This window comes from Eretmochelys imbricata, chromosome 2, assembly GCF_965152235.1.
Source record: "Eretmochelys imbricata isolate rEreImb1 chromosome 2, rEreImb1.hap1, whole genome shotgun sequence".
In the NCBI taxonomy this organism is placed as follows: domain Eukaryota; kingdom Metazoa; phylum Chordata; order Testudines; family Cheloniidae; genus Eretmochelys; species Eretmochelys imbricata.
This window is the reverse complement of record NC_135573.1, coordinates 252,588,446-252,615,808: the sequence shown is the minus strand read 5'-3', so window position 1 is coordinate 252,615,808 and position 27,363 is coordinate 252,588,446.

Below are 27,363 nucleotides of genomic sequence, written 5' to 3'. Positions count from 1 at the left end.
TCACCTCACCTCTCTCCTGTCTGTTTTGTTTCTATAGCATGACCACTCTTTGGCACTCACTCCTGAATGTGTTGGTGATGATGAGCTGTAACTCCCTAATGCCTCCTGCAGTGGCATTACATCCAGGAGCATTGAAAGGGGAAACTATTGCTCCGTAAACAGTTTGAGTAAATCTGAAGCTGGGCTCAGCATCCTTGGTGCTTTCCAGTAACACTAAGTGAACAGGAATTAAAAAGGAAAAATAACTAATGAAAACCACTAATGAGGGCAAGCTGCAGTTCCCTGGCCTACCCTCCAGCAGAGTCTTAAATATATGGGGAACAACAGGAAGGAAATTACCTAACTGTAAACAGCTTATCTGTAAGTCAGCACCTGGAGAGAGCATCTGCCTTCCAATAATACTGTTAAATACACAAAAGGCAAAAAAAATCTTGCAAATATATGCATTTTATGAGGGTGAGCCACAGCACTGCAGTGTTCATGAAAGATCTCTTTATAGGGCTACTTCAGCAATCCTAATAAATCACAATAAAATAATTAGCAATCTGGGCCCATTGTTGTAGCATAGTATCTAAGGCTGAGTAGTATTAACATATTTAGTATCCCAATTGATGTCACCGGAACTGCTCCAATGAGTAAATAGAATTAGTGGAAGTTGGGGATACAGAATCAGGCCCATCTATTTGTTTTTTTCTTTCACTTCATCGTTGACATTTTCAAAAATACTTTAGGAGTCTGGATACGATAGTTTAGGAGCAGACCCTCAGCTGGTGTAAATCAGCATAGTTTCATTGAGTTCAGTGGCGCGCACTGTTCTACACTAGCTGAGGATCTGGCCTTAAACAGAATTACTTTCCATGTATGCTACTGGAAGGAAATTACTCCTCTCTCAAAAGAGAAGGATTAAAAATGAATTCTGTGCTGTTTTCACTTGGTAGGTAGTTTTTATTAGGGTGTAGGTAGAATTTCTCTCTGTCCTACCCCAAGGGACCCTTATCCTGAATCTGTACAGTATTTCTACTGTCCCCAAATGAGGAGTCTGCTTGGATTTTCTCCAGTTCTTTTATAGGACTTCTCCTATATACTTTCTGGAGTATTTCTTGGAATCTATCTTGGTGCTTCTGTGTTTATGGGTCCCATTCTAGGTTAGGAGTCCCTCAGAATCCCAGGTGGGGAGCCCTGAGGCTGTAGTTCAACCTGTAGCAGCTCAAGCTCTTAGCTGTTCAGGTCCCCAGTTTGATCTTTGCTGTGTCAGCCAAAATGGCAGCAATTTACAACAATTAATCTGGATAACAACAACACTATTTGCCATCTATGAAGCTTACCACTCTATTACAGAAGGCAAGTATCTGGATTCCTGTTTTACACACATGGAAAATAAAAGTTAAGAGTAGATGAAATTTTTTGGCCAAAATGGAGGGTTTAAGTGAAAATGCTATTTTGGCAACACCAAAATGTTTTGCAAATTCATCTCTATTCAATTTGAAAAAACCCCATCTTTCCAAACAAATTAAAACATTTCATATCAACATTTTGAACATTTGAAATTTTCCTTTAATTTTGTTTAAAAAAATGCTCAAGATAAAAATGAAACAGTTTGTTTTGGGTTGAACAAAATGTTGCATTTCACCTGAAATGAATTTTTTGTACTTTTTGATTTGCCAAGGTCTTAGAAAATTCTTGGGTTTTTTTTTTTTTGGTCCAACCCAAAATGAGTTTCGTTTCAACTTTTCAAAATTGCCAGCAAACCAAAAGGTCGGTTATTCTCCCAGCTCCATTAAGAAATATGATCTGCTGCTCTTACTCATGTTGAGTAGCATCTTACCTTCCACGATTAGTGGGATGCAGAGATGTTGAGTGACTTGCCAAGCTCTATTTGTCTGAGGTGCTGCTATAGCCCCCATTGCTGTAGTTTGGGCACCTCACCATCTGTAATGTTTTTATTCTACAACTCCTGAGATATAGAAAAGTGTTATCTCCATGTTCCAGAGGGGCACACTGAGAGGCTGTGTGACTAGCACAAAGTCACGCTGCTTGTTTGTGGTAGACCAGAGATTTGAATCCAGGACTCCAAAATTCGAGGGTAGGAGCCTAACCACTGGATCATCTACTGCTCTGCAACCTTCTACACAGATTGAAACTGTAGAAACCTAGCTAGGTGTCCCTGCAAGGGTTTTCTCTGTGTAGAATGAGCTGTAGTTCAGGGGTTCTTAGCCTACAGGTTGTGACTTAGTCTGGAGTTTTATAAGCATCTTCTCTATCTCAATGGCTAGAAGGGAGAACTGAGTCCTGAAATGCTTTGTTATAATGTGAGGGCCATGGTGTGGAAAGGTTCAGACCCACTGATGTGACTCACTGATTTCTCAGAGGCAAGAACTGAAAAACAGCAAACAAAAAAACCCTAAAATGTTGGGTCTGCAATCCTTGGTAGAGTTCCTTGAAAGATGATAGACATGAGTTTAAGAAGTGGGTGTCTTGTTTTCTCTTTTAACATTTGTAGATTTCTCACCCTGAACTGTTTTATAGTTAGTTTAAATTCTGCAGCCTCTGCATTCACCTTATTTTGCTCTGTACTACACTGTCAAAAAGCATTGGAGCCGTTCCTAGGTGCAATAACCAAGGCTAGGTAGAGTACGCTAGGAGAGGTCTTACCAGTTCCTTACAGTATATAGCAGTGCTTTTGATTTTATTATATTCTCCTAGCAACCAAACATTCTGTTTGCCTTCATTTCAGCTACATATTGGGCTAACGGCTTTAGGGATTCCCCCCCAATAAAACACCTTTAATCTTCCAAACAACTCCACATCTTTTTCCTGGTCAGGATGCTAGGGCTTTTTTTTTTTCCCCTCTTTATTGATGTCTTGGACTTTATTGATCAAAAGGTCTGGCTGTAGTTTTGTTTGTTCTCCCTTTGTTTATTCCAAGCTTGTATTGGCAAATTTGCCAATCTTATCCAAGTCTTAGGTGCAGATGTTGAAAATCAGGCACCCCAAAGCTTATGTTCCACCAGCAACTTTTTCCATTGCTTCTGCAGCTGTTTTTCCCTCCCCACCCACAGGGCATTCACAGCAGAAATTAGTTTCCCCACCCCCCTTATACACAGGGAAGACGGAGCATTTCTGCTATTGTGGTTATAATTTATTATGGTTTTCTAAATTTTTGTACAACGAAATGTTCCTTTGAGAACAGGCAGCTTTTATAGTGAGAGCCATCTGTACAAAACTGAACTCAATTTAATTTCTGTATTTATAAAACACAGCTCTCACTCACATCCCTGGACCTGTACACCATAAGAACAGACACCAGACTTCTCACTATCTTGTTATGACAGCATAAGGCTGTATAATTTGGCACTTTCCATGTGGTATAGTGAGCAAATGGCAACCTCTGTGACAACAGTCTGGGCCTGTTCTGGCTTTTAATACTTTGAGTCAGAGCAAAACTTGACTTGCCTGTGCACTACTATTTCTGTTTATGTATCCATAGTGAAGCAAAGACTCACTGGTACGGCACCTCCTGCTGGTCGTCTGGGAATTAGCTCTTTTCCAGCATACAGCACACCCTCTGCAGGTTGGTGTCTCACCTGCCGCTGGCCCCGTGTCCCTCCCGGACCCTGGTGTCCCTTTACCTCAGGGTTCTGCCCTAGTAGTACCCCCTTACTCTGGATCTCCCCTCCCAGGGGAACCCCCAACCCTCTTTCCCCACATTGCCTCAGTGGCTACTGCCAGTCATCATGTAGCCCCCACTCACTGGGGCAGACTGCAGTCCGTAAACCACTCATTACTGGCAAGGGGGTTTGGACCAACTGCCTCTGCCTAACCCCGGGCTGTACCTCTGCAGCCCCAGTACCTGTGTAGGCCTTCACCAAGGCCTGCAGCCTGGGGGGTTGCCAGGCTGGAGCTCCCCAGCTCCTCTTGCCTTTCCCCCAGCACTGCTCTACTCCTGGTACCCTAAGCTCCCAGGCAGCCAAGTCCTTCTCTCTCCAGAGCTAGAGAGAGACTATCCTCTAGCTTCTGGCCCAGAGCCCTCTTATCAGGGCCAGCTGGGCCCGAATTGAGCTGGCCACAGCTGTGGCTGCTTCCCCAATCAGCCTAGCTTGGCTGCTTTTAACCCCTTCCCAGGCAGCCACCCCACTACAGTATTGTATTTATTATTTGTATAAAGGATAGAACATGTGGCTGGCTCTACATTGATCAGTGAAGCCAGACCCTGCTTTGAATAACACTAGGGGAAAAAAACCAACATTTTCCACAATATTGTGCAGACTCATGAAGCATGGATGTTGGCCTCCCTTCTGCGCTGTCATATCTCTAGTTCTTCTGTTCTATGCAAATGAAGGGCTGATCCTGCTGAGATGCCCCTGCTTAACTTTATGCAAGTGCGTGGTCTATTGACTTCAGTGAGACTACATGTGTGTATTACGCCTTTATCTCCTAATCCTGAATGCACAACAGACTTTAGAGTTTTCTACCATGTATAGTCTCACTGGGATCATTCAAGCATTGTGCATGGCCATGAGTGTTAGCAGGATCAGACCTTAATGCAATCCTTATGCCTCTTGAAGTCATTAGAGCTACATATGAGTAAGCACCATTGAGTGAGTTACTGTTGCAGATGCAGGCCCTGGAATGGTGATTTTCATGAACAAGTGTGGCTGCATTTCAGGCCCCTTTCTGCTTTCAAGACCCTTTGTGGCAAATTCAGAATTGGTGTAAACAGTGACTTCACTCGAAGTGATTAACATGTGACTTGAGCTTCTCTATAGTTTACTCATTCTTGGGGTATGTCTACACTGCAATCAGAGGTGTGACTGCAGCACTTGTAGACGCACTCAAGCTGGCTTTAATCCAGTTAGCTCAGATAATAGCAGTGAAGCTGCAGCAGCACCTTTGAATATGTACTGAGGGTACTGGGTGGGCAGGGCTAGCTCCCCTTCCATGCTGCTATGGCTTAACTGCTATTGTTACTGAAGCTAACTTTGATCTAGCTAGAGAAAAGCTAGCTTGGGTATGTCTATACGTGCTGCAATCATCCCTGCCCACTTCAGTGTAGAGATACCTTAGCTCTGGAGTTGACCCTTTGCATGGGCGTACAAGTCATATTTAAAATATTCCTGGATGAGTAGAATTAGATGCCTTTATTTTGTGGTATGTCAAAACCTTCCCAATTTCTGAATGCAATTTCAGAGTTAAAGTTGCCACAGGCTTCTTATAAGCAAATAAAAAGCACCCTCCGTTTTTCTTGTATTGAATGTTGGCAGAAAATGCAGAGTGTGTGTAGTGTATACCTAGAATGCTGTACCTTGCTGTAAAATAGGTAGGAACATGGTATCTTGGAATCAAAGGTATTGAATTGTTGCCAGTTGTTCTTGTGTTGGTGCCTCTAGGTATTCTGGGGGTGGGATCTATCAATTAAAAATTCTGTCTACTTTGCATAGCCCTTGGCTTTTTAGAACTAAAATTTTATAGGTATGTTTAACATAAGAATTCAGGATTAGAGTCTCACAACTCCCTGCACATTGACATGAGATGATATGCCCCTTAGGGCAAATGCCCCAGATGGATTCACTTGCTAGATGTAAGAAAACCCACCAAAGACTGACAGAAAAAATGTTAAGGTGACAACAGAAATCCCACTTGCCCAGACATTAGAAAGTGGCTGTGTATTTCTAATGGGTATTTTTATTATGCTGTTCAGATTACACGTGAACTGTGGCACAGGTGTTATAAACAGCCTAAAGAAACAGACTACACAGCAGATCTTTGTCACGGATTCTAGAGACATTAGTCTCCTTTCCACACAGTGCAGCTGCCTTTAATTACAAATGCAGGCAAACTATCAGGAAAAATAGTTTAATAATATTTCTATTTAATTTATGTTAAAATGGAATCTGTTACACTGTATTCAAAAGACCTGTATCTAAGCAATGTCTTTTAGTTTTCATTTTCAAATACAACTTCTTCCTGTGACGCTGGCCTCTTGGATAATGCCCTGAGACAGTTTCTCTAGGCAACTTGTCTTAAGCCAAGTGATTACTGGGGAGACGTTCATGATTTACGTAACTACAAAGGAAAAATGAAATTGTGGTTTATATATATATTGTGTGTGTGTAAAAAGTCATTTTGGGCAGATGACTGATGTAATCCTACATTCCATATCCATTTCAAATGTATTAGTGGAGAACATATCTGTTTCATAGATACTAAGGTTAGAAGGGACCATTATGATCATCTAGTCCAACCTCCTGCACAACACAGGCCACAGAATCTCACCCACCCACTCCTGCGAAAAACCTCTCACCTATGTCTGAGCTACTGAAGTCCTCAAATCGTGGTTTAAAGACTTCAAGGAGCAGAGAATCCTCCAGCAAGTGACCCATGCCCAATGCTACAGAGGAAGGCGAAAAGCCTCCAGGGCCTCTTCCAATCTGCCCTGGAGGAAAATTCCTTCCCGACCCCAAATATGGCGATCAGTTAAACCCTGAGCATATGGGCAAGATTCACCAACCAGATACTACAGAAAATTCTTTCCTGGGTAACTCAGATCCCACCCCATCTAACATCCCATCACAGGCCATTAGGCCTATTTACCATGAATATTTAAAGATCAATTAAGTACCAAAATCATGTTATCCCATCATACCATCTCCTCCATAAACTTATCGAGTTTAATCTTAAAGCCAGATAGATCTTTTGCCCCCACTGCTTCCCTTGGAAGGCTATTCCAAAACTTCACTCCTCTGATGGTTAGAAACCTTCATCTAATTTCAAGTCTAAACTTCCCAATGACCAGTTTATATCCATTTGTTCTTGTGTCCGCATTGGTACTGAGCTTAAATAATTCCTCTCCCTCTCCGGTATTTATCCCTCTGATATATTTATAGAGAGCAATCGTATCTCCCCTCAACCTTCTTTTAGTTAGGCTAAACAAGCCAAGCTCCTTGAGTCTCCTTTCATAAGACAAGTTTTCCATTCCTCAGATCATCCTAGTAGCCCTTCTCTGTACCTGTTCCAGTTTGAATTCATCCTTCTTAAACATGGGAGACCAGAACTGCATACTGTATTCCAGGTGAGGTCTCACCAGTGCCTTGTATAATGGTACTAACACCTCCTTATCTCAACAGGAAATACCTCGCCTGATGCATCCCAAGACCGCATTAGCTCTTTTCACAGCCATATCACATTGGTGGCTCATAGGCATCCTATGATCAACCAATACTCCAAGGTCCTTCTCCTCCTCCGTTACTTCTAATTGATGCGTCCCCAGCTTATAACTAAAATTCTTGTTATTAATCCCTAAATGCATAACCTTACACTTCTCACTATTAAATTTCATCCTATTACTATTACTCCAGTTTACAAGGTCATCCAGATCCTCCTCTATTATATCCCGGTCTCTCTCTAAATTGGCAATACCTCCCAGCTTTGTATCATCCGCAAACTTTATTAGCACACACCCACTTTTTGTGCTGAGGTCAGTAATAAAACGATTAAATAAGATTGGTCCCAAAACTGATCCTTGAGGAACTCCACTGGTAAGCTCCCTCCAGCCTGACAATTCACCTTTCAGTAGGACCCGTTGTAGTCTCTCCTTTAACCAATTACTTATCTACCTTTCAATTTTCATATTGATCCCCATCTTTTCCAATTTAACTAATAATTCCCCATGTGGCATGGTATTAAACGCCTTACTGAAATCTAGGTAAATTAGATCCACTGCGTTTCCTTTGTCTAAAAAATCTGTTACTTTCTCAAAGAAGGAGATCAGGTTGGTTTGACACGATCTACCTTTTGTAAAACCATGTTGTATTTTGTCCCATTTACCATTGACTTCAATGTCCTTAACTACTTTCTCCTTCAAAACTTTTTCCAAGACCTTGCATACTACAGGTGTCAAACTAACAGGCCTGTAGTTACCCGGATCACTTTTTTTCCCTTTCTTAAAAATAAGAACTGTGTTAGCAATTCTCCAATCATACGGTACAACCACTGAGTTTACAGATTCATTAAAAATTCTTGCTAATGGCTTGCAATTTCATGTGCCAATTCCTTTAATATTCTTGGATGAAGATTATCTGGGCCCCCCGATTTAGTCCCATTAAGCTGTTCGAGTTTCGCTTCTACCTCAGATATGGTAATATCTACCTCCATATCCTCATTCCCATTTGTCATGCTACCATTATCCCTAAGATCCACTTTAGCCTTATTAAAGACTGAGGCAAAGTATTTGTTTAGATATTGGGCCATGCCTAGATTATCCTTGACCTCCACTCCATCCTCAGTGTTTGGCGGTCCCACTTCTTCTTTCTTTGTTTTCTTCTTATTTATATGGCTATAGAACCTTTTACTATTGGTTTTAATTCCCTTTGCAAGGTCCAACTCTACTTGACTTTTAGCCTGTCTCACTTTATCCCTACATGTTCTGACCTCAATAAGGTAGCTTTCCTTGCTGATCCCTCCCATTTTCCACTCCCTGTATGCTTTCTGCTTGTTCTTAATCACCTCTCTGAGATGCTTGCTCATCCAGCTTGGTCTACAACTCCTGCCTATGAATTTTCCCCCCTTACTTGGGATGCAGGCTTCTGATAGCTTCTGCAGCTTTGATTTAAAGTAATCCCAGGCCTCCTCTGCCTTTAGATCCATAAGTTCTTCAGTCCAATCCACTTCCCTAACTAATTTCCTTAATTTTTGAAAGTCAACCCTTTTGAAATCAAAATCCCTAGTTGCAGATTTATTTTTGTTAATCCTTCCATTCAGTTTGAACTGAATTAGCTCATGATCACTTGAACCAAGATTATCCCCTACAACCATTTCTTCTATGAGGTCCTCACTACTCACCAAAACCAAATCTAAAATGGCATCCCCTCTAGTTGGTTCAGCAACTACTTGCTGAAGGAATCCATCAGCTATCGCATCCAGGAAATTATTATTACTAGTACTCGTCCTCCAGTCTATATCTGGGAAGTTAAAGTCTCCCATGATCACACAATTTCCATTAGTATTTACTTTATTAAAAACATTAAAAAGGGCTCTATCCATATCCAGATTAGATCCCAGAGGTCTATAGCACACCCCAACCACTATCCCAGGGGAGGCTCTAGTAGTTTTCTTCCCTAATGTAATTTTTGCCCAGACGGACTCTGTCTTATCCATTCCATCGCTTCTTATTTCTTTACATTCTACCTCATCATTGATATACAATGCTACTCCACCACTTTTACCTTTATTTCGGTCTTTCCTAAACAGCACATACCCTTCAATACCCGTAGTCCAGTCATGACTACTATTCCACCATGTTTCCGTTATCCCTATAATATCTGGTTTCACTTCCTGCACCAGTAGCTCTAGTTCCTCCATTTTGTTACCTAGGCTCCTCGCATTGGTGTACAAACATCTTAATTTTTGCTGTTTGGCCTTGCTCACATTCTGTACCCTATTAGGCACGGTCATTCTACAGCCCGTATAACCTATTAGACTGGTATCCACACTGCCCTTCCTCCTTGTATACATTCTCCTACCCACAGCTGTATCCTTTCTTACTTCGTTTTCTTCCCTCTCAATGCTAAAATCTGGCGTGGAGATTACCTGGACATCTCCCCCAGATTCCTAGTTTAAAGCTCTCTTAATCAGTTGTGCCAGCCTCCATCCTAGAAATCTATTTCCTTCCCATCTCAGATGAAGTCGAACCCGAGAGAACTGTCCTCTGTCCATGAATGCCTCCCAGTGTTGAAGGAGGATTGATGTGAGCGGTTTCACCAGAGTCGCTGAGAGCTCACCCATGGAAAGCAACTTTAAAAGGAAATACTGAAGTATTCTTTTGGTAATATTTCAAGTGCTGCCATACTAGTTAAGTTTTGGAGCCTTGTTATAGTACAACAATGGAGTCAGTGTTTAGGAATGTGAAATAAACAGCTGCCTGTAATTGCAGTCTTTCAAAGTAGAAAGATCTTTAAGGGACATATGATACAGACCTACAGGACTGGAATGAATGGCCCAGGAATTCCCATGAACATCCTTTCGAAGAGTTTCCATGAGAAAATACTTCCTCAGGAGGAGAGGCAGGCAGGAGAGGAAATTGCAGACCCAAAGCATGCTAACCCCTCCATGGTGATAGCTGATTTCTTCCCACCAACCTCAGTGCTGACATAGGTAAAAGGTAAGGCTTAATGATACTTGGAGAATTATGGCCTGCACGAATATCCACCATACTTGGTGGGGAGCATTTTACAGAATGGTGGATATTAAGGCCCCACTCTTGTTCCCCTCTGACATGCTCATGTCTTATCTGAAGATCCAGAATGCCATGGACTTGGGGCAGAGAGGCTTCCATTGCACCAGGAGTGGGTGGAAGGCAGAGCATGTACAGAGCTGCTATGCCACCTTTTATACCTTCCAATCCCGTTCTGTTTTTGCTCCTCTCACGGTAGTGGAAGGGAACAGAAGAATAAAGCATCTGAACGCATCTCCCTGTGCAATGTGTGCTCTCCAAAGCAAAAGCATAAGGTCCTTTTGCCTTTTGACTTGCTTCTCTGCCAGGGCACAACTGAAGAACATATTATGAGTGGGATTTTCTAAAGCACTTCATCTAATTCTGCTCTCAGTGAAGTCAGTTTGGGTTGTATTATGAATACTTTTCAAATATCTTTATATCTACAGTTCTGTCTCTTGCTATCAGAGACGTAAGTATATTTAGCCACCTATGGAATATTTAATCCTCAGCAGTCTAATAGTTATGCATTCTTTTATTACATTTTGGCCTTTGAAAATCTTGATGTGCCTTTTTTAAAGTTTGCCTTAAACAAGTAGAAAGATGGACATGCAGAGTGAAAGCTAAAATTCTAGCTTTGCCTTGTTCCATTCTCTCCGTTACAGGTATAGTTTTAAATGACCAACTTGTCAAAAAAAAAAAAATCCTTTCTTGTGCTGCAAGTTCTCATAATGGGCCTTAAGAGCTTCTGTGGAGCTATTATTGTTTCTTGTGTACAAGAGATCTGTAAAATACTGACCCGGGGCTATGCTTAATGGACTGAACTCTCTTAGCATGATTTGGGAATCAGCTTATTTTCCAGTGGAACTGGGAACCTTTGCCCTCAGCGTGCATGCACACACACACACACACACACACACACACACACAATATTGCAATCTGTTACTTCTTTGCTTTGAAATGGTTTCATGTTGGAGCCAACTGTTTAAAAAAGCCAAAACACTATGCACTGTGACACTATAGCTACTGTGCAGTGAGGTTAAGAAAAATTAAATTTGTATTCAGATTAAAAGAGGTATGTGAGAGGAGACTGAACGAGATATATAAAAACGAGGCCTCCAGAAGACAGCGGATGCCACAAAACCATATGACACTCAAAAACAAGAGACAGGAACTTAATTAGAACCAAGAAAGCTCTTAAGTAAAAGCAGCTTCAGCAAGTTATAGACCAGAGGGCAGTTCTTTCTGCACAAATTCAGTGAAGTTCTTAATTTTGTATTTGCTTGATACATAGAAGGGCAAGGAATGCATTGAAATGTATTAAACAGAAAAGAAAGGAAGATGATATAGCAAGAGCCAGGAGAAATGTATTCTTTAACTGTCCAATTTTATTTTTATCACTGAAGATTCAGGATTTCGTAGGATATTAGTGTTTTTTTTTTTTCAAACAAACAATGCACAATGAGCTTGTGGAACTTATTTTCACAAGATGTGTGTTCCGTATCAGTCTGACGCTGCCACCCCCTTCTATCCAATAAACTCCTACCAAAAAAAAAACCAAAAACAAACAAATAGAAACACTGTCCCTAATCCCAAACAGAGCTTTTACCCTATATATTGAGAAATACCTGAGACTCCACGAAGCCCCTTGGGACTTGGATATTGTTAATGATTTTACAAACAGGGCACTTAGATCCTATGCTGATGGGCAGCAATATAAAACCCTGAGGGCTTGTCTACACAAACAATTAAACTATGGCAAGCTGGGGCGTGAATCTATCCACTTAGCCTGCCCTGGTCTAACTATCCATGCGCACCCTGCTGATGCGGATTACTGTTGTTAATGTGCTTTGAGCTAGTTCTGTTTCAAAGTGCTCTAACGAACTGTTAACATGTGCCAGTGGGATGCACATGGACCGTTAGACCATGACAGGCTACTGTGGGGTAGATTCACACCTCAGCATGCCCTGTTCTAATTGTTCATGTATAGAAGCCCCAAGATAGCTAGATATCATTGAGGGCAAGAGCTCAGAAAGACTTAAACAAGGACTGGTTATGTATATGAATAGCAAGAACATCCAGAGTTCTATTGGTGACAGACTGACATTGTCCTGAACATCCCTTATGGAATTAAGATAAACCTTATCAAATTAGGGCTAATAACGTTGGGGTACATTGTATTAAAAATGCAAGTTGTAGCACTGTATGTACCTTCTCTAGGAGGGAGGGGGATGCTAATGTTCTTCCTCTGTTATCAGCCCTTTAAATCCACGCCCCCAGTCAGATATGCATGTACTACTTCAAACCGGATTGCCCAGGGACCAAGAGACAAAGAATGCGCTTTCAGATAAATAGCCTGGTTTTAAAAGGACAGGACCCCAGTCCTTGGAGCACCCGCAGCCCTTAGGTAGGGTTGCAAGGACTGGACCTATTGAGGCCTAATAAGACTAGGGACTTGTTCAGAGCTGGAGCTGTGACAAACTTGTAACCACAAGGAATCCCCTTGGGTGGGGTTTGAAGGACTGCTCCTGCCAGAATTCATGTTAGAGTTGGGGTTTGTAACCATGTGGCACCTACCTCTTGCCAGTGCCCCCTTCTGATCAGGTATGTCTGCAGTCTTTAAACTGTCCTGGTATTGGGTCATGCCCCCAGGGCTTCTCCCCGGCGGCACTGGTTTCACCGTCTTGATCCGTTTTGGTCCCAGCTCTCCAGCTGGGTCTCTTAACAGTTCAGTTCCCCTTCCAGGGTTTTATCACTGTCCGAGAGGAGGCCAATTCCCTAGTAGCTGCCTATGGCGGGGGGACCCAGGCCCACCCACTACTCCAGATCCCAGCCCAGGGACCCTACAAATAGCAGCCACATGCCACCAAATCCCTTTAACTACACTGCTTTCAGTTCGCTGGGCCACTTCCCCACAGCCCCAACCTTCACCAAAGCTTCACCGTTACCTGAGGGCTCATGTAAATTCAGGCCCAGCAGCCAGCCAAGAGCTCTCCCTTGCTGCCCCACTCCCTGCCACCACTGAGCTGTCCATGGTGCTGCAATTCAGTTTGACCAGCCAGGAGCACCAGCTACATTTCTCTAGTTCCAGCAAGGTACCAACTTGTTGCTAGATCTCCAGGTCCTTTTATGTGGCCCTACTGGGCTATGAATGGCTGCTCCCTGCAGCCTCTCTGATTGTCTACTTCCCCTCCAGTGCCTCTAGGCTGTTTGAAGGACTCCTCTATCACTCCTTTCCTGGGGTAGGTGTGACAGGACACTGAAGCCTTTCTTTCCAGCAAGGGGCCTAATCCACCCCATCACAGGGAAGAACTTAGGTATGCTTATTAGCATGCATGCAGCTTCATTTTTATTTTTAATATGTTTTCTCTGTAATGCTTTCTACCTTAAGAATAGAATAGACTTGCACAGGAATTGCTGTATGGTACTATGATGGGGTTTACAGACCCCACACTAAACCAGGACAAGGCATAGAACAGTACTGGGGAAAGGCTGCCCCTCTTTTCCCCTCCCTCCCCCCCACCGCTCAGCAGGTGCAGGGCATACTCCAGGTGGAAAGAGAGTTTTTAAAAGGGCATTGGCAGCTCAGGGGAGCAGACAGCAGGAGGTGCTAGTGTGAAAGAACCCCTCCAATGCTGTGTCCTTGTTCAAGGGAGTGCTCAGATGGTGAGCCCCCCCCATTATATCTCTTATCTCTTACTATTGCCATATTAGCTTTTGGTGCCTTTCCTCTCCTGAGACTATGGAACTTAATGAGATCATGGTCTTTATTACTTAATGGCTATTTTTGATTTATTTAGTAGCTTCTCTTCTTCTGTGTTCTGAACCTAGCTATTCCAAGCAGCAATCATTTAAGATATCAAGAAAACTGCTTCTTATCTGTCCCAGTGTGATATTTGATCAGTTTATATGTGGGTAATTAAAGTCTCTGATTATTACCATTTTATTGGACTTTGTTGTCTCTTTGATCTCTCTGAGAGAAGTGTCCCTTTCCTGGTCTGGAGGTTAAAAGCATAATCCTATTAATATATTTGTATGCTTCTGACTGGAGATTTTAAAATGCAATTCTCTTGACTCAGAATTCTGGTGACACTAGATTATGTGGAATTTTTTAGGTATAGTACTACTCACTGCTTTTTCACCTAATTTGTCTTTCCTATATATTTTATAGCCAGATATTACACTATCCCATTGTTTTTCTTTGTCATTCCACTGTGTTTAATGCTTATTATGTCAAGGGACTCTTCCCTTGAAAGAATTCTGGTTCACCTGTTTTTGCTTTCAGAGTTCTTGCATGCAAACATATTGAACCAGATTCTGAGCTGATATAAATTGGCATAGCTCCACTGAAGCCAACGGAGCTACACCAGTTTACACCAGCTCAGGATCTGTCCCTCATAGTTTATATTTTTCACATGTGCTTATTTTTATTTAAGTCCTTTGTCTGACATCTTGTTAATTTATCAGAATAAATCATGTATAATTAGGTCAAATTATACCTAACACAAGCATTACTTTGCATTCGTCAAAACTGAAATTCATTTGCTACCATGCTGACAATTCACCTAACTTAATCAGACCTGTCTAAAGTTTCTCATAGTATGTTCTAGTTCTGGCTAATCTAAATAACTGTGTAATCTGCAGATTTTGCCATCTCATAGAACATGCCATGACCTAAAACTCTGCTAAATATATTGGATAACACAAGTCCTAGTATAAACCTTGGAAGAGGCCACTGTTACCCATTTTGCTATTTTGAAAAGTGACCATTCATGCCTACTCTGTTTTCTGTTTTAGCCGGTTTCCCATCCATGACAGTACTTTACCTCTCCGTTCATGACTATTCAAGGCCTGATCCCAAACCTGCTGCAATCTGTGGGAGTCTTTCCATTGACATCAGTGGGCTTTGGATCAGGCCCTATGTTTCCTTAATATTCTCTTTCTGGGAGATTTTGTCAAAGGTTTTTTTGAAAGTCCTTATATTACATCACTCTCTTCTTCTTTATCCCCTATCTTATAGAATCATAGAATCATAGAATATCAGGGTTGGAAGGGACCTCAGGAGGTCATCTAGTCCAACCCCCTGCTCAAAAGCAGGACCCATCCCCAATTAAATCATCCCAGCCAAGGCTTTGTCAAGCCTGACCTTAAAAACTTCTAAGGAATGAGATTCCACCACCTTCCTAGGCAATGCATTCCACTGTTTCACCACCCTCCTAGTGAAAAAGTTTTTCCTAATATCCAACCTAAACCTCCCCCACTGCAACTTGAGACCATTACTCCTTGTCCTGTCCTCTTCCACCACTGAGAATAGTCTAGAACCATCCTCTCTGGAACTACCTCTCAGGTAGTTGAAAGCAGCTATCAAATCCCCCCTCATTCTTCTCTTCTGCAGACTAAACAATCCCAGTTCCCTCAGCCTCTCCTCATAAGTCATGTGTTCCAGACCCTTAATCATTTTTGTTGCCCTTCGCTGGACTCTCTCCAATTTATCCATATCCTTCTTGTAGTGTGGGGCCCAAAACTGGACACAGTACTCCAGATGAGGCCTCACCAATGTCGAATAGAGGGGAACGATCACGTCCCTCGATCTGCTCGCTATGCCCCTACTTATACATCCCAAAATGCCATTGGCCTTCTTGGCAACAATGGCACACTGCTGACTCATATCCAGCTTCTCGTCCACTGTCACCCCTAGGTCCTTTTCCGCAGAACTGCTGCCTAGCCATTCGGTCCCTAGTCTGTAGCTGTGCATTGGGTTCTTCCGTCCTAAGTGCAGGACCCTGCACTTATCCTTATTGAACCTCATCAGATTTCTTTTGGCCCAATCCTCCAATTTGTCTAGGTCCCTCTGTATCCTATCCCTGCCCTCCAGCGTATCTACCACTCCTCCCAGTTTAGTATCATCCGCAAATTTGCTGATGGTGCAATCCACACCATCCTCCAGATCATTTATGAAGATATTGAACAAAACCAGCCCCAGGACCGACCCCTGGGGCACTCCACTTGACACCAGCTGCCAACTAGACATGGAGCCATTGATCACTACCCGTTGAGCCCGACAATCTAGCCAACTTTCTACCCACCTTATAGTGCATTCATCCAGCCCATACTTCTTTAACTTGCTGACAAGAATACTGTGGGAGACCGTGTCAAAAGCTTTGCTAAAGTCAAGAAACAATACATCCACTGCTTTCCCTTCATCCACAGAACCAGTAATCTCATCATAGAAGGCAATTAGATTAGTCAGGCATGACCTTCCCTTGGTGAACCCATGCTGACTGTTCCTGATCACTTTCCTCTCATGTAAGTGCTTCAGGATTGATTCTTTGAGGACCTGCTCCATGATTTTTCCGGGGACTGAAGTGAGGCTCACTGGCCTGTAGTTCCCAGGATCCTCCTCCTTCCCTTTTTTAAAGATTGGCACTACATTAGCCTTTTTCCAGTCATCCGGGACTTCCCCCGTTCACCACGAGTTTTCAAAGATAATGGCCAATGGCTCTGCAATCACAGCCGCTAGTTCCTTTAGCACTCTCGGATGCAACTCGTCCGGCCCCATGGACTTGTGCACGTCCAGCTTTTCTAAATAGTCCCTAACCACCTCTTCCTCCACAGAGGACTGGCCATCTATTCCCCATGTTGTGATGCCCAGCGCAGCAGTCTGGGAGCTGACCTTGTTCGTGAAGATAGAGGCAAAAAAAGCACTGAGTACATTAGCTTTTTCCACATCCTCTGTCACTAGGTTGCCTCCCTCATTCATTAAGGGGCCCACACTGTCCTTGGCTTTCTTCTTGTTGCCAACATACCTGAAGAAACCCTTCTTGTTACTCTTAACATCTCTCGTTAGCTGCAGCTCCAGGTGCGATTTGGCCCTCCTAATTTCATTCCTACATGCCTGAGCAATATTTTTATACTCTTCCCTGGTCATATGTCCAACCTTCCACTTCTTGTAAGCTTCTTTTTTATGTTTAAGATCCACTAGGATTTCACCGTTAAGCCAAGCTGGTCGCCTGCCATATTTACTATTCTTTCGACACATCGGGATGGTTTGTCCCTGTAACCTCAACAGGGATTCCTTGAAATACAGCCAGCTCTCCTGGACTCCTTTCCCCTTCATGTTAGTCCCCCAGGGGATCCTACCCATCCGTTCCCTGAGGGAGTCGAAGTCTGCTTTCCTGAAGTCCAGGGTCCGTATCCTGCTGCTTACCTTTCTTTCCTGTGTCAGGATCCTGAACTCAACCAACTCATGGTCACTGCCTCCCAGATTCCCATCCACTTTTGCTTCCCCCACTAATTCTTCCCGGTTTGTGAGCAGCAGGTCAAGAAAAGCTCCCCCCCTAGTTGGCTCCTCCAGTACTTGCACCAGGAAATTGTCCCCTACATTTTCCAAAAACTTCTTGGATTGTCTGTGCACCGCTGTATTGCTCTCCCAGCAGATATCAAGAAAATTAAAGTCACCCATGAGAACCAGGGCATGCGATCTAGTAGCTTCCGCGAGCTGCCGAAAGAAAGCCTCATCCACCTCATCCCCCTGGTCCGGTGGTCTATAGCAGACTCCCAGCACTACATCACTCTTGTTGCTCACACTTCTAAACTTAATCCAGAGACACTCAGGTTTTTCTGCAGTTTCGTACCGGAGCTCTGAGCAGTCATACTGCTCCCTTACATACAGTGGTACTCCCCCACCTTTTCTGCCCTGCCTGTCCTTCCTGAACAGTTTATAACCATCCATGACAGTACTCCAGTCATGTGAGTTATCCCACCAAGTCTCTGTTATTCCAATCACGTCATAATTCCTTGACATCACCAGGACCTCCAGTTCTCCCTGCTTGTTTCCAAGGCTTTGTGCATTCATATATAAGCACTTGAGATAACCTGTTGATCGCCCCTCATTCTTAGTATGAGTCAGGAGCCCTCCCCTCACAGACATTCCTGCCTGTGCTTCCTCCCGGTATCCCGCTTTCCCACTTACCTCAGGGCTTTGGTCTCCTTCCCCCGGTGAACCTAGTTTAAAGCCCTCCTCACTAGGTTAGCCAGCCTGCTCGCAAAGATGCTCTTCCCTCTCCTTGTTGATACATCAAAAAGAATTATTGTACAACAGAGAGTCACAATCTTTTACTCCATGGAAGTATGAGCACTGGGAACTCACAGGTAATGAGGTAGTCCCAGGGTTTGTGTTCTGCACTGCTTTGTGGCAGACACAAGTTTTGATTCCCAGTGCTGTACTCTTTCTCTCCAGACCATTTACTTCTCCATAGCTATATAGATTTGGATCTTTAAAAGGTAATCTTCACAATGTTTAATAATTGCCTCTTTATAAATTAAGTAGTGCGTTTTCAGTTAGTCAAACGTTGCATATAGGCAATTGACCAAGAGCAAGACAACATCAGTTATGTTTAAATACCAGCATAAGAGTCAACTATTTTTGCATTCCAACCAGACCTGGTAAAATACTAGTCCACTGCCTCTAGACTCACAGGAAAATTATGTATCGAAACTTTAAACAAAGCAAACATTGCATTAAATAAGGTTTCTGAGTAACAGCCGTGTTAGTCTGTATTCGCAAAAAGAAAAGGAGTACTTGTGGCACCTTAGAGACTAACCAATTTATTTGAGCATGAGCTTTCATGAGCTACAGCTCACTTCATCGGATGCATACCGTGGAAACTGCAGCAGACTTTATATACACACAGAGAATATGAAACAATACCTCCTCCCACCCCATTGTCCTGCTGGTAATAGCTTATCTAAAGTGATCATCAAGTTGGGCCATTTCCAGCACAAATCCAGGTTTTCTCACCCTCCACCCCCCCACACAAATTCACTCTCCTGCTGGTGATAGCCCATCCAAAGTGACAACTCTCTACACAATGTGCATGATAATCAAGTTGGGCCATTTCCTGCACAAATCCAGGTTCTCTCACCCCCTCACCCCCCTCCAAAAAACCACACACACAAACTCACTATCCTGCTGGTAATAGCTCATCCAAAGTGACCACTCTCCCTACAATGTGCATGATAATCAAGCTGGGCCATTTCCAGCACAAATCCAGGTTTTCTCACCCCCCCACCCCCATACACACACAAACTCACTCTCCTGCTGGTAATAGCTCATCCAAACTGACCACTCTCCAAGTTTAAATCCAAGTTAAACCAGAACATCTGGGGGGGGAGTAGGAAAAAACAAGGGGAAATAGGCTACCTTGCATAATGACTTAGCCGCTCCCAGTCTCTATTTAAGCCTAAATTAATAGTATTCAATTTGCAAATGAATTCCAATTCAGCAGTTTCTCGCTGGAGTCTGGATTTGAAGTTTTTTTGTTTTAAGATAGCGACCTTCATGTCTGTGATTGCGTGACCAGAGAGATTGAAGTGTTCTCCGACTGGTTTATGAATGTTATAATTCTTGACATCTGATTTGTGTCCATTTATTCTTTTACGTAGAGACTGTCCAGTTTGACCAATGTAAATGGCAGAGGGGCATTGCTGGCACATGATGGCATATATCACACCAGCAGGAGAGTGAATTTGTGTAGGGGGGTGGAGGGTGAGAAAACCTGGATTTGTGCTGGAAATGGCCCAACTTGATGATCACTTTAGATAAGCTATTACCAGCAGGACAGTGGGGTGGGAGGAGGTATTGTTTCATATTCTCTGTGTGTATATAAAGTCTGCTGCAGTTTCCACGGTATGCATCCGATGAAGTGAGCTGTAGCTCACGAAAGCTCATGCTCAAATAAATTGGTTAGTCTCTAAGGTGCCACAAGTACTCCTTTTCTTTTTGCATTAAATAAAGCATTCTCCTTTTACAAGGTTTTCCCTGTTGAGGCACAAAATTAAATAATACAGTGAAACAAGTGCAAGAGACCATCCTTTCTCAGCAGCCCCAAACTTTTGCTGTGTTTTATTGAGTGCAGTTCTGCTCCACCTTTGGACACCACTTCTGTTGTAACCAAAATGTGCTGGCCCCTTGACTAGTCACTGAAGACAGATTTTACTGTACTCTTAAGGATATTTACCTCTCTTTTTATTTAAAAACTCATTAAGAAATAACTGTTGATAAAATCAAGAAGTACAGTGAGAGAGGGAGAGTGATTTCATTTTATGATAGAGGGAATTGACAGTACATAAGAACGGCCATACTGGGTCAGACCAAAGGTCCATCTAGCCCAGTATCCTGTCTTCTGACAGTGGCCAATGCCAGGTGCCCCAGAGGGAATGAACAGACCAGGTAACCATCAGTGATCCATTCCTTGTCGCCCATTTCCAGCCTCTGGCAAACAGAGGCTAGGGACACCATCCCTGCCCATCCTAGCTAATAGCCATTGATGGACCAATTCTCCATGAATTTATCTAATTCTTTTGTGAACCGCATTTTAAAATCCCAAGTTATAAGCATACAAATATATTGATAGGAATATGCTTTCAACCTCCAGACTAGGAGATCAAAGAGAAAACAAAGTCCAATAAAATGGTAATAATGGGAGATTTTAATTACCCACATATAACTGATCAAATATCACACTGGGACAGATGAAGAAGCAGTGTCTTGGTATCCTAAATGATTGGTGCTTGGAATAGCTAGGTTCAGAACACAGAAGAGGAGAATCGACTAAATAAGTCAGAAATAGCCATTAAGTAATAAAGACCATGATCTCATTAAGTTCAACTGTCTCAGGAGAGGAAAGGCACCAAAAGCCAATATGGCAACAGTAAACTTTGGATAAGAGATGTAATGGGGGGGCTCACCATCTGAGCACTCCCTTGAACAAGGACACAGCATTGGAGGGGTTCTTTCACACTAGCACCTCCTGCTGTCTGCTCCCCTGAGCTGCCAATGCCCTTTTAAAAACTCTCTTTCCACCTGGAGTATGCCCTGCACCTGCCGGGGGCGGGCAGCCTTTCCCCAACATTGAATAAAATTAAAGCTTTGGGAGGGGGCTTCTGCAACAGCCATGCTGGATTCACCTAAAATAATTTGGATTAGAAAATGGCCTAGAAAGCTAATGACACTTTTCTGTTCATATTTTTATAGCCATAAGGCAGCTTCACTGGTCGCAGGGTGTTTCCCTATCAACAGGTAGGAGAGGGAGGCACACAGAAATGATATGAGAGAGGCTATAGTTATGCAGAATGCAAAGCACGGGAAGGAGGTGGAATCATGCTTCTCTGCACATGCTCCCACTAGGCACCAGAATGGGTCAAGGCAGAGTCCAATGCTGCACGTGTTGCACAAGCTGGGTACCATGGGCTGGTGCCACAGGGTTAGGATCAGGAGGAAAGCTGCTTTGTTGGCTAGCTGGACCAGGATGCTTCGCAGGAAGCAGGACAGCAATATGCTATCTCCCCAGCAGCTGACAGAATCCTGAATACACAGGTCACACCCTCAGACCCCCACTGATGAGGAATCCAGCTGGGAGGGGGGGGCATGCGGCAGCAGGGAAAGGACAGTGTGCCTCCTCTCTGTGCCCCCTCCTCCTATGTGCTCAGTAATCTCAATCTACTTCAAATCCCTCCACAAATTCCCTTCCTTCAGAAGCTTTGCACCACTAATCTTATCTCTGCCACAATCTGCTCCCTCTGTGGTACCTGACCACCAACAAAAAGAAATGTTAAAGCTAAGAATTATATGAAACAAAACATATGTGATTTTGCTTTCCTAAAAAAAACCCCCACAGTCTTCCACGACCCTGATACCCTCCCCATTGTCTGCTGTTGTCTTTTCACCCCCATTTTCTACCCTCTGTGCACCACAGCCTCTGTTATTTGTTCACTCTCTTGAATTTAGACTATAGGTCCTTAGTGCAGGGATCTTGTTATCTTTTATGTGTGAAAACTACCATGTACGCCGGGGCGGGCAAACTTTTTGGCCCGAGGGCCACATCTGGGTATGGAAATTGTATGGCAGGCCATGAATGCTCACAAAATTGGGGGGTGGGGGGCATGAGGGCTCCAGCTGGGGTTGTGGGCTCTTGGGTGGGGTTGGGGATGAGGAACTGGGGGTGCAGGAGGGTGCTCTGGGCTGGGACTGAGGGGTTCAGAGGGTGGGGGAGGATCAAGACTGGGGCAGGGGGTTGGGGCACGGGAGGAGGTTGGGGATCAGGCTCCGGGTGGTGCTTACCTCAAGCAGCTCCCAGAAACAGTGGCATGTCCCCGCTCCGGCTCCTATGTGGAGGCTCGGCCAGGTGGCTCTGTGCACTGCCCTGCAGGCGCCACCCCTGCAGCTCCCATTGGCTGCGGTTCCCGGCCATGGGAGCTGCAGGGGTGGCGCTTGGGGTGGGGGCAGCATGCTGAGCTCCTTGGCTTTCCCTATGTGTAGGAGCCAGAGAGGGGACATGCCGCTGCTTCCGGGAGCCAGGTGGAGTGGGGCAAGACCCCGACCCTGCTCCCCGGCTGGAGCGGGCCAAGTCCCAGACCCTGCTTCCCGGTGGGAGTTCGAGGGCCAGATTAAAATGTCTGGAGGGCTGGATGTGGCTCCCACTCCGTAGTTTGCCCACCTCTGATGTACGCACATGTACTATACAATGGGTGCACTTAAAAAGGTCATTCTGGTTTTAGAAATATTACCAGTTATGGCATTTATTCTCTATATTTATAATGGAAGATCTTCAGATCTAGTGAATAATCCTAAGAGCAGGGAATAAATTCTTTGAAGTTCCTCCACCCTATAAATAATAATCAACCACCCTATTTTAGGTTCAAAAAAGAGATATAGTTTGTATTAAAAAAGCAGCCTGCTTATACTGTATCAGGAGATGTTATGCATTGTTTTTGGTAGTGCTTACAAAGAGCTAGTTGCTTTCTAAACATAAAAGAAAACCCATTCCCTCCTCTGGAAGGCTTACAAGCTGAAAAAGAGCGATTCAGTCTGCTGTCCCTTGCTGTGTACATCTAACAGGATATTGTTTTCTACTGCTCATGGCAGATGATTTCCACTCCCAAGTGCCTTTCCCATGACAGGCTGGTTTCTGAGTAGTTTGGCTGGCCTTGTTCCTCTCTTTGGAATAGTGCTCATCCTGGTGTGGAGGTAAAGGTCTGCTTTGTCACTTGTCAAAATGATCTAGTTCTGTTTAATCTTAAAATATGCTTTCTCACATTTTGTCAAGACAGTGCCTGCTCTGAAGGAATTATAAATTACTGTTTTTTGTATTATGTTGATTTTCTGGTAAAAGCAGATGATGTGCCTGGTGCTGTACAAGACACAAATAGAGTTCTTGTCCCCAAGTAGTTCACAGTCTAAGGCTTTGGTCCAACACAGATTCATGCATATGCTTAACCTTAGGACACAAACAGTTCCCAGTTTAGGGGGGCTGCTCACATGCTTAAAGTGAAGCAAATGCATAAGTCTCTGCACTACTGCAGGTAGATGCAGGATAAGACAAAATGCAGTGGGAGGTGTGGAGGAAGGTGTTAACTTAGATGTATTGATTTAGTTGTCTCTCTCTTTCTCTTTCTCACTTCTCTTCTATAAAAGGTGGAGAAGGAATATGACTGATAGGTTAATAAGAACATAGGAACATAATCTGTATGGGCCTTGCAGAAGTAAAACTTCAGGAGGGATTTGAATGAGTGAAGAGTGATGGCCCTGATGCTTTGGGATTGGGAAGTCATTCTGTGCATAGTGACCAGCATAGAAGAATGTACAGAATTTTTCTGATATTTATCTAGGGAGTCTATATTGGTCCTGTACCTCCGTACATGACTAAAGAATCCTCTCATCATGTAGCCGTTTTACAAACCTAATATATCTCTTCAGGCCCACATCTTCCATTAAAATGCTTCCTTACTGTTTTGAGCAGTGGATTGTACGGTTCCGAGACTCCCACTTAAAGCTGGTTGAAACTGATGCGATAGACCAGTTTTGTCAAAACTGAAACATGTCGTGGGAATGTGTCAATTTTGATGAAATTTTAGACGGGGGGGAAAAATGGAAACAATTGTTTTGACTTTCTAATTTTGTTAATGTTGAAGCATTTGTATTTATTATTTTGATTTGACTTTAATATTAAAATATTAATTTGTGTATACTGTTTGTGTGTTTATTTATATATATATATATATATATATATAAAAATTATTGTATTTTGAAATTATTAAAACAAAGAAAATCAGAAAAAAATCTGTTTGGAAATTGAAATTTTCTGATTTTGTTTGTTGGCATTGTTATAAGTTTTGCAGAAAATTTCAAAATTCCATCTTTTTGTTCCAATCTGGATTGCAAAGAAATTTCACAATATCAGAATTTCCCATGGAATGGAAATTCTGGTTTCCAACCAGCTCTGCTCCCAGTGAGCCTCCTTTCCATAAATATGCAGGATATAGGTTCCCCAGATTTCCTCTCCATTAAGAAAGTGAGTCAAATAGTTTCCACTAATACAGCCTTTGACATCAGTGGAGTCTCACAGATGTCAGTAAGAGCAGAAACTGGCTCAGTGGATATTGATGTTCCTTTAGCCAGAAGGTGATATATAGGACAGAGAGGCAGCAATAGGGGTTGCAGCTCTGTGTGTATTTGAAAAAAGATCAGTTCTGGGAAAGAGGAGTACAAAGATTACGTGGGTGGTATGGTGGATGAGCCTACGAGGTTCAATTGCCCTCAAATGTTGCTGCCTTAAAAACAAATGTCTGTTGCATGTGAGTTTTGAGGCTGATATCACAGTAGAGGAGAATGGATAGTACTGTACTGTATGACTTCTGAGTTCTTATTAAAATGTAGATCCAGCTATCTTTGCCATCAAGTGCAGTGCGAGCATGTCATTAGCTATGCCATTTGTGGAAAGTTTAAAACCATATATTTCTCTAAGGGTTATGCATCCAGTGTTTTCTTGGTTTTCAAGCCATGCTCAGACATCTTTCAAAATGAAGTGTAAATACTGATTTAGTGCCCTGCTTAAACATGCATCTCTAAGACAGACTCTACAGTATGTGTACCTGTGTCAAATAGAGAATTAAATTCACAGCCGGAGTTCAGCATAATAATTGTCTTATTTATCGGATGCTGGCTTCTTGCTGAAAACACTTTAAAGTGTGATACAGCTCTGGAAAGTGATTGTAAAAATGGTGTGGTGGGGTTCCATGTTCATTTTCTCTATGTGATGGCCTGTTGTGTCTCATGATCGTCCTTGTTCTATTTACAAGTTAAATGATTGGGTTTTTTTTTAATTGTTACCCCATCACACTCAACCTGAGATCTGTAAACCAAGCTGGGCTCTTCTCTGCTTACATATCATCAGCAGTAATGAAGATTCTACAGGTAACTTTTGCTCTTGGTTAATCCAGTGAAATTCCATTGTGTACGATGGGGCTAGGGTGTAACTACGTTTCAGTGGGGCTACACAGGTGAAATGGAGTTGTGATTTATCCCCATGATTAGAGCATAGTTAACAATTATTTCCTGATGTGAAAGCAAACAAAATCCATCTCTCTCTATGCCAGAATTGTTAAACACCAGCAGGACAAAGAACAGGTAAAAAGTAGTAATAAATTGAAAGACATAAAGATATTTCTGAATAGACACAAGGAACTGATCTGTTGAGTAATTTGTGTAGTCCCTTTTCAGAGTAGAGCCATGCTTTGGGGCAGATTCTCAGCAAAGAATGTGCCCCTATATCCCAGATCCAGTTGAGCACTGGGCCATAGTTCAGGTCTGCCTCAGGGCTGCTCTGTTAGTGATCCAGAGGGTTGTTTTGGCATATGGGGATTGCCAAGATGTGGGGAAATCCCGTCCACACCCTCTCTTTTCTGGACATATCTCTGATGCTAGGGCCCTGAAGGTTCAGGAGCTGCTATGGCATTTCTACACCACTGGACTCCTCCATCAGCCAGAGCTATGGGGCTTAATTCTTGGGCTCAACAGTCCAGCACAAAACAGGCTTGACTTAAACTTTGGAATCATCATAATCATCATATTCTTTTTTCAGTGCAAAAGTTTTGTAGTGCCACAGTTGGAGCAGATTCCATCCATGTAAATTTTGAGCGGGCAGTTAGGCCTGTTGGGGATTTACCTGGATGGTTTCATATACTACGTTATGCCACTGTTGTCTTGGACAGCCACATTCCACACACACAAAGAAACTTAAAGAACAATAAAATAATTTAGCTGTAGGCAAACAGTGAGATAAAATTGGGAGGGGAGAAACCAAGTCAGCTAGTCTGCGAAAGCACAGTAGTCTTGACCATCAGTGGTCTTTGAATGGCCGCCTTCTGTTGTTGGTACCCTCCACCAGTGTTGAGTGGAAGGAATATTGAACTCTCCCCCCTCCCAGCTCCTGGTACATTTGTGGGAGGGGGATTGTGAACAGTGCGATGCTTGCGGGTAGTTCTGCAGGGGCTGCAGAGGGAATCTAGCTTCTAGATGCTTTTCTTGATGCTCACGCAGATGCCTCAATGTGTCTGATTGGAGCTTCATAATCTGCAGCATCTCGTCCTGCGTGGAATGCTCCTGCTCCTGGGATGCTCTCCTGCTCCCCATGTCTATGCCCAGTTTTTCAGATAATGAAATCCTCCAGGAATGAGCTCCGTCTCAACTGTCCCAGAGGTGTTCATTATCTCACTGAACGTGTCATCATCACGCATCCTCTTTTTCCGCCTTCTAATCTGCGAAAGCCTCTCTCCTGGTGTAGATGATGCGCTGAAGGATAAGCTTTCCGCTGTAAAGCATGCAAAGCGCAAGGCAACCATTGTCAGCACGTATCCTGGGTCTAGTGCAAGGTTGCTATATAAAAAATACTCCCCTTATTACACTCAAGTGCAAGCCAGAACATACTCAGAATCCCTAGCTATTCAATGAAACAGTTCCAGCCATGGTGAGTATGGCTCCGCAGCAACGTGTGATAAACCTGCATCCCTCCCCATAGCAACATGGACATTGCTTTGAGACAAGGGACGAGAATTAAGCCTCGCAAATTGCTGTCTTTGGACCAGGCAACTCCCGGGGTGGGTGGGGGAGGGAGATAGCAGCCACAAGAGAACACAGAAAGCCTATCCACCCCTTTGTCTTAACACTGCTGGCAGTAGTCACCCTGGACTTTCAGAATCTGAGGTCTACGCCAATCCCTGCCAACCAAACCACTGGCATGTTAGGGAAAGCATGGTTGAGGGACCCAGAAGTTATCATGGGTGGTGGATCACATGCGCTAGTGTTTGTGGATTGAGCA